The sequence below is a fragment of the Stegodyphus dumicola genome, chromosome X2, assembly GCF_044657685.1.
Source record: "Stegodyphus dumicola isolate Sdum_Otavi_A_Nest chromosome X2, ASM4465768v1".
Taxonomy (NCBI): Eukaryota; Metazoa; Arthropoda; class Arachnida; order Araneae; family Eresidae; genus Stegodyphus; species Stegodyphus dumicola.
The window spans coordinates 173,763,580-173,771,264 of NC_140781.1; the positions used below are offsets into that span (position 1 = coordinate 173,763,580).

At 28.8% G+C, this 7,685-nt stretch overlaps 1 long non-coding RNA gene across 1 annotated transcript; it reads left to right on the forward strand.

The window, feature by feature from the left end:
* Nucleotides 1-1,678: 1,678 nt before the first annotated feature.
* LOC146992972 (uncharacterized) lies at nt 1,679-6,250 on the forward strand. The gene is made up of 2 exons (XR_015038986.1): nt 1,679-1,739; nt 6,086-6,250. It is a non-coding gene; the product is annotated as an uncharacterized LOC146992972 (long non-coding RNA).
* The last annotated feature ends 1,435 nt before the right edge of the window (nt 6,251-7,685 follow it).

Here is a 7,685-nt window from a genome sequence, read left to right on the forward strand (position 1 = left end):
ATACTAACTTTGCCTTTAGAGTCATGAAAATTCCAATCTGAACAATAAAAGCGAAGTTTCGTGAATCATGTTGTAACAAAGAATCAAAGTAAATGGGATGATCAGATATATAAAGGAAGATTCATTCTCATATTCCTGCCAAAATTTCTCACCAAAGAAGTATTCAAAAAGATATCTGAATCAAGCATTTACTAATCCTGGAAATCTTCTGATGCATTAGAGAAAATTTAATATAAAATATTGTGCCAGTTCGTGTTGTTAAAATGCTGAAGTACTTATGGAATTCAATCCATTTCAAAGCGTATTGAGAAATACATTTTGTACAGTCATTAGGTTATTTATAAAGCAGGAGTGATGAAAAATTAGCAATGCCCTCGCTGGCAATCGAACCACGGACCTCTGAAATACGCTCCCAGCGTGCAGACTACTACGAAGGCGGAAAAAATACCTTATATACTCCCCCTTTTAAAGGGCGACTGGGGTTTTTAGGGGAGCCATTCGCAAAATCCTGGGTGGGGAGAATCATCATTCACCACCCTTTTAGTTCGAGCGGAAGAGAAAAATGAGACACGCCTTCGCCGGGAATCGAACCACGGAACCCTGGCATACGCGCCCAGCGTGTTGACCACTACACTACGAAGGCACACTAAGAAGGCGGGAGAAATACCATATAATTGCAGTGATAATTGAAACCAATAGTTCCGCGTAACTTTTAAGTATGAAGAACCATACTTAAAACTTCCATAAGAGGATATTCCATAAATCCATATTTCTATAAATACTTCCATAAGAGGAAGTATGTTTGGTGTAATTAAACTGATGCTCTTTCTACACAATTTATGTAATTTTTAGTCCAAAGGGGCTTTGTCCCTGAAGTACTATTGTTTTCTTTTTGTGATTTTGCGTCGGAACCCTATAAACGGTGTATCACTTTTCAAATCGTTCCCACCAAATACTATCACCCTGTATTATATTTGAAGACATTAAATAATGAAGAATCTGCATAAATGTATGTATGTTTCTCGCGTTGTGATAAAACAACGGTACCTAGAGCCATTCAATTTTGAATGACGTTATCTTACTGCGAATGTGGGCATCTGAAAGCCCAAATTTGGAATTTGGAATTTGTTTTATTATCGATTCATATTTTGTAAAACTTTAATGAATTTTTGATTAACAAACTCAACGATTTAAAAGCGAGCAATGGCAACACTCTACGGGGGGGGGGAAGAACCTTTTTATCTCTAGCGCGCGGAATTGTGTATCGGAAATTCTAAAGATATGCTCATTTTAAAATTATTTTGTGACATTGCTGTTGAACTGAATTTCATGGTTGAAGTGCAAAGAACATGATATTTAATACATAAAGGTAGCACGCGAAACGTTAAAAAAACGCCTGTTTGGACGTAATTTAAAATCTGAAAACCTTTTAGATTTTATCATTTCCATTTTGTTTTCTTTTACGTACACGGTAAAAAAAAAAGTTCGCTCTTTACAGGCAAAAGTTTTGTAAAGTTACAGAAATCAAAAAGTTACAGATGAATTTCCTGTAATGGTAACAGGTTGAAAGCAAACTGTAGCGGTAACAGCTGATTTGCTTGTAACATTACAGATAATGTTTCAGTAGCCGCGCGGAAGAATCACGTGACTGACTGGAAATTAGCCAATTAGGAGAAAAGTGTTTGAAAGCTAGTTGCAGAAAAAAACATGGCTGAATGCATGTTGGTTGTATAGCGCAGGTAAGTAAGAAAATGTTTACAATTACTACTTGAAATATTTTTTGTTCATTTTATGCAGATTATTCTCATGCACTTTGCACTGTTATATGTAGTGAGTAAGTATTTAAACGTTTTAGGTTTGCGATTAATTAATATCAGTGTTCGTAATGTCTAATGAGTTGAAAGAGTGCAGAATATATATTCCAAATGCAGATCTAATAATAGTATTTTGTCATTGTGCATCCGATAAATTACGCCTTAAATTGCCCGTATTATTTATAACTAATTATTCAAAAATTTAATCACTGTTGTGGTATTTAATTGAAACGGTAATGTGGTTGTTGAAAACAAAATTAATCATGTTAGCGTTCGTTTGCAATCGTCTGACCAAAGAACGTTTGACATCTTTTTCCCGGCAGGCCTTGCGAGAAAAGTTTATGTAAACATTTAGAATTCTGAATGTAATGTATATATTTTTTTGCTTACTAGGTTTAGTTTATTCTTTTTCTAGGATTACCTAATTAATTATACTTGGTTTATAATTCAGTCTAATATGTTTATATACGAGTGTGTTATGAAGTAAAATTACAAAAACTTGAACAACGCGGTCGAGAATCTCGTTTATTCCTTTAGTGTAATAGTATTTTTTTCAGTGGTATTAATTTCTTACGAAAATATTATAACTCCAAAATGAAGTAATTATATTGATTAAAAATATGCCGTATCATACTTTTCGTAATGTTTTGTTTTACTAACTAGATGCAACTTAATTATTTCATATGTTTTAATATACCAATATCAACAGGGGAAAAATGGAAATGACCTAAAATATTTTTCTAACAATTCGTTAAACTAATTATAAAACAAAACTAAAATTTTGTGCATTATTTCCAAAAATATCATTTCATTAATATTTTATAAATGACAACATATATTATATTGTATATATAACTACCATTGCATACTTATAAGTTTTTAAACATTTAATGTAGAATTTACGTTGATTTTATTTTGCCCAGTTTTAATACAGTTTTGAAGTATGATAGTCTTGTTACTAGGATAGCATGAATCTGCTAATACAAGTTTAATACATTTCTTGACAAATGTTTCTCTTATTCATGTAATATAATATATAAATCATAAAATAAGTTTTCTTAAAAATAAATTATTATTGTTTATTGGAATTTAAAACAATTCTGTATCTGTATGTTGTATTAAAAATAAAATAATAATGAATTTTTAATGAAGCATTGATTTTAGCATTAACAATGTAAATATATATATATACACATGAATAAATGGAAATGCAAGCTACATTTCCTTACAAAACCGCCCATGAATATATACTTCCCTTTAGGCTGATAGCCTTTGCATGCTTTGTCATATTCTATCAATCCAAATGATGCAAATATGCAGAAAATTTTACTTTCTTTGAAAGTTAATACCGGAAATAAAATTCAGTGCATTTGTAAACTACATTAGTTCTCTTATAGCTTGGCATTTAATTGCCCAATGATTTACTAGTCCAAACTAAGGCAGAATTCAGATATCGTTCAAATAAAAGAAAATTAATAAGGTCTGATTTTTAGACGTATATATGAAGATTTATTTTTTTAAATATTATTTTAAGTCAACCAAATTAATTTCAAATTTAAGTAAGTATTCATGCCTTTCAGTAGCATTATTTTTGATATCTTAAATTAAGTAACTGAATGCAATATTTCTTGTTAATAAAAGAAAAGCAATGTTATGAAAGACTAGCGAAGTGGATTTGCAAGTTCTAATTACGAAAGGTCCCATGCTTTAAGGGGTCATTTTTAAAAATACTTAATTAAAAAAAAATATTTAACGTAAAACTTCCAAACTTCACACATGTGGAATATTAATTCTATATATTTTATCTCATTCTTATTTTATTAATTAATTTCATAGCATTTTGTGTGACACTAGTAGTAATTATTAATTAAATTTCATGCTGTTTCTGATCTATGTTTTGATTTTGTTATTAATTACGTTAGTTTACATAAGATTTAAAATTATGTAAGGTACAAAAACCTTCTGCATCATTAATATATGCTGAATGAAATTATGCCAGTGAAATTTTTTAAAATCAAAAACAAATTTCTGTGAAAAATTAAAGTTATAAATTCTAAATGCAAACAAAGGAGTGAATTTTAAAGTTATCAAATAATCCAAAGTGTTGGTCATTTTTTTTCAGTTTTGCAGAAGAATTTTTATACTTTGCAGAATGGGAATATGATGTTTGGTTTTGTTAGTATTAATTATTACAACTGAATTATTGCAACTTACATTGTAACACGTAATTTAGCCTAAAATTTATTTGAACTTAATTTTCTAATTTATTTTGATCATGTATATTTCATGTTTCATAAGTCTTTGAAATGAACTTAATTCTATTTATTTACACAATTTTTTTAAAGAAGAAAAAGTCACATTTGGTTTGCTTAGTTGCACACGAAGATACATACCTATATATATAGAGAGAGAGAGGGAGAAAGAGGAGTTATGTTTACTTGCAGACTTTTTCTTCCTTTTTACTAATATTATAGTATGAAAATCAAGGGGGAAATTAAGCAATCAATTTAATTTTGAAGGATGTGATTACAATAAGATCATAACCAATCAAAAATATTCATGAATGAACTACTGGTAACTATCATAGTATTATTATTTAAAAGAGACCTACATTCCAATAAGAACGCTTAGTAACATAACCATTTAAGTTATCTGATAAAAGTAATTTTCATTCCTACTTCCCTATACCTTGAATTTCACTCTTAGTATTGCCCACTGCTACTCCCTAGACCTCAAAGCATTTAATGCATTTGGAACTGCAATTTGTGTCTTCTTCTACAGCATGCAAGTTATCACCGTTTAGTTTGTACTGCCACGAGCAATGATCTTCAGAATTACCGTATTGCGTTGCATATTCCACCCTACCCAGCTTTAGAACCAGATTCTGAAAATTAAAAAAATATTTAGATAATTTTTCCCCTTTTAATGCATTCAGAAAATGAATATCTCAAGATTTTAAAATGGATTTATCAACATAATGATTGTTTCCGTCATACTAACAAAGGCAAACTTTTGCACACTTAAGGCCCCGTTGAATCTTTCTCTTCTAACTGTTGAATATTATGTCAGCCTAATACAAACAATGATCTATGATAGTGAAAGCAAATACCAACAGCCATTCACTGTGCAATTTTGCCATATCAGCTGAATGTTCACCCTAGCAAGCATCGGACCACAACCTTCTCTAATTATTTATGTATGATCTGAGGCCTAAGGATTTGCAAGAACAACAATGAGAATGACAGAAGTTCAAATTATAAAGAAGAAATGAGATAACTTATTAGATGTTGCAATTATGTGTATTCTTATTGAAATAGAGGTTTCTTTTAAATAAATAATATTGTGATAGTAGTAGTTCATCCATGATTACTTTTCATTTGTTATATTCCTACTGTGACTGTGTCCTTTGAAAATTAAATTATTCGTTTAATTTTTCCCTCTTAATTTTCGGAAGATAAAATTAGTAAAAATAAGTGGGAATATGGCATCAAGAGCATTAGATATCCCCATTTTCTTGAAGCTGTTCACTATTATTGTTTCATCAATGATAGGCCATGCACCCAAAATCCACTAGCAAATCAGTTAGTAAGATGAAAATGACCACTATGCGGACAAAACATTTAGGGTAACTTGTTTTGTGACCGCCTTAAGGAAGACAAACATTACCTAAATCTTTAAAACATATTCAGAATCCTGTGCTAAAAGAAAGCTAGGGGGAAAATGTTGTCCGAGTCCCAGTGATTCCTCTGGACGAATATGTAATATTGTTTTAGAAATTTAAGGTAATAAATATAATATTTTTCGAATGCTAAAACAGTTCGAGAAATTTATTCAAGTTCTGAATTCTGAATATAAGTATACTGTATATTATATTTAATAACTATGGTGGCTTCATTTATGAAAATATTTGAATATTGGCTGTTTTTGTACAATGAACCTTCTCTAAGCTAGCTATACGTGATTCCTGAAAATTTTGATCTTTAAATGATAGTGGGCCTCCTAGGGAAGTTATGTTTACTAATTAGTTATTTTATGAGGAATGCTGGTTAAATTTAAAAAGTGATTGACTGAGGTAGCTTGTAATGAGACGGTTCACTGTAATCCAATATTTTAAAGAATTTAAGCTGTTCTTAATTAATTAAGATATTATAAAGAAATATGATTAAAAGTGTTATATAAGCACATGTTTAAAACATCTATTAAAATAATTTTTATAAGCTTTTTAAGAGCATGATTATGATTTTAAAAGAAATGTTTTTTTCTTTATTTAGGAGACATGGTTTACAAAGAGGAGAAAAACCATTCATTTTTTCCAAGTAGTCGAAACGAATTTTTATGAAATGTTTATTAAATTATATTATGTTATTTTTTAATTCTTTTTTTCAGGTTTTATGTAAAGTTTATGAATTAAGTAATAAATTATTTTTACTTCTGTATTTTAATTAGCATATCATTTGCTTCATAGTGTTTCACAATAAAATTATAAATTCAATAAACTTCTTAATTAAACATGCTGTAATATAGAGAGAGTAATATAGAGAGAGCTATTAACATGCTGTAATATAGAGAGAGCATAAAGTTTGTTTTCTGTTGTCACATGTTTATTTCACAATTTTGTATGCGAATCTCGAAATTTATAATAACTAAGAATACTTTTTAGTATTACTTTCGAAAGGGTAAATATTAAGCTTAGATTTATTACGTATTATGTTTGTAAAAAATTATAGGTAAAATTAAAATGCATTAAATTTTAAGCTAAACTGAAGTATTAATTTTAGAAATAAATTTCTTAAAGGCATAATTGTATTAAGAATTTTAAGGGAAACAAGGCTTTAAAAATTAAGGTCAGTTGGCAAAGTTTTATGCTTATTCAAAAAGCATGACATTAGGTTTTTAATGAAAGACTTCTATCTGTTAATTCAAAGGAAATTATTTGAAGGTAAGTAAAAAAGTTATGCATTATTTCAAACAATAGCAGACTTTGACAAACACTGAGTGCAGATAAGAATAAAAAAATTAGTTAGACGTTGTAATTCAAGCGTATGAACAAAGTTTGAATTCCTTGTAGTAACAAAATGAAGTTCATTACTATGTTGAATTCTTTAATTTACTGAAAATGTCATTTTTTAGAAGGAGAGAATATATTTTTGAAATATGAAGAACAGCTGTTCTGAGTTCTTCATAGAAATATTTCACAAAATGTCTTTTACTGTAATAATATGATCATATCAACATGCAACACGTTTACTCATATAAGTTAAATCTAAAGCAACATGTGTCTATTTTAGCTAAAATTACTAAAAAGAAAGTTCTAGAACATATCTTATTAACTGACACTAAAACATGCAAATAAAACATACTATTTTTTTCAGCTATTTTACAGGGCAAATATAAGGAGTAGCATATCAATTTGAACTTTTAAATTAATCAAAATGATAATATGAAATGCCTTTCAATAATATCAAGACATAAGTTTCTCTTCATAAAACAAAAATACTCTGCAACAGACTAATGTTACTTTTTGAAAAAAGAACATTGCTGTTGAAAGCACATCTTTTAAATTAATGCTATTCTGAGGTCAAATTGACTAATTTAAAAAGCCAAACTATTATGCTTCACTTGCATATATCTGTATAATGATATACACATGCAGATATTGTTTTACTCAAAACATCTTGATTTCAATATATTTTATTATAATAAGCATCATTTTAGACAAAAAATCTATTACTTTTATAGATATATCCTTTAGTATTATCTATGAAAAATATATTCTACACACATAATTACTTAATGGGATATTAGAAGGAAATAATCTGAAACCTTTACAGATACAACCATTGGAATTTTACGTAAGAAAAGTTATCTTCT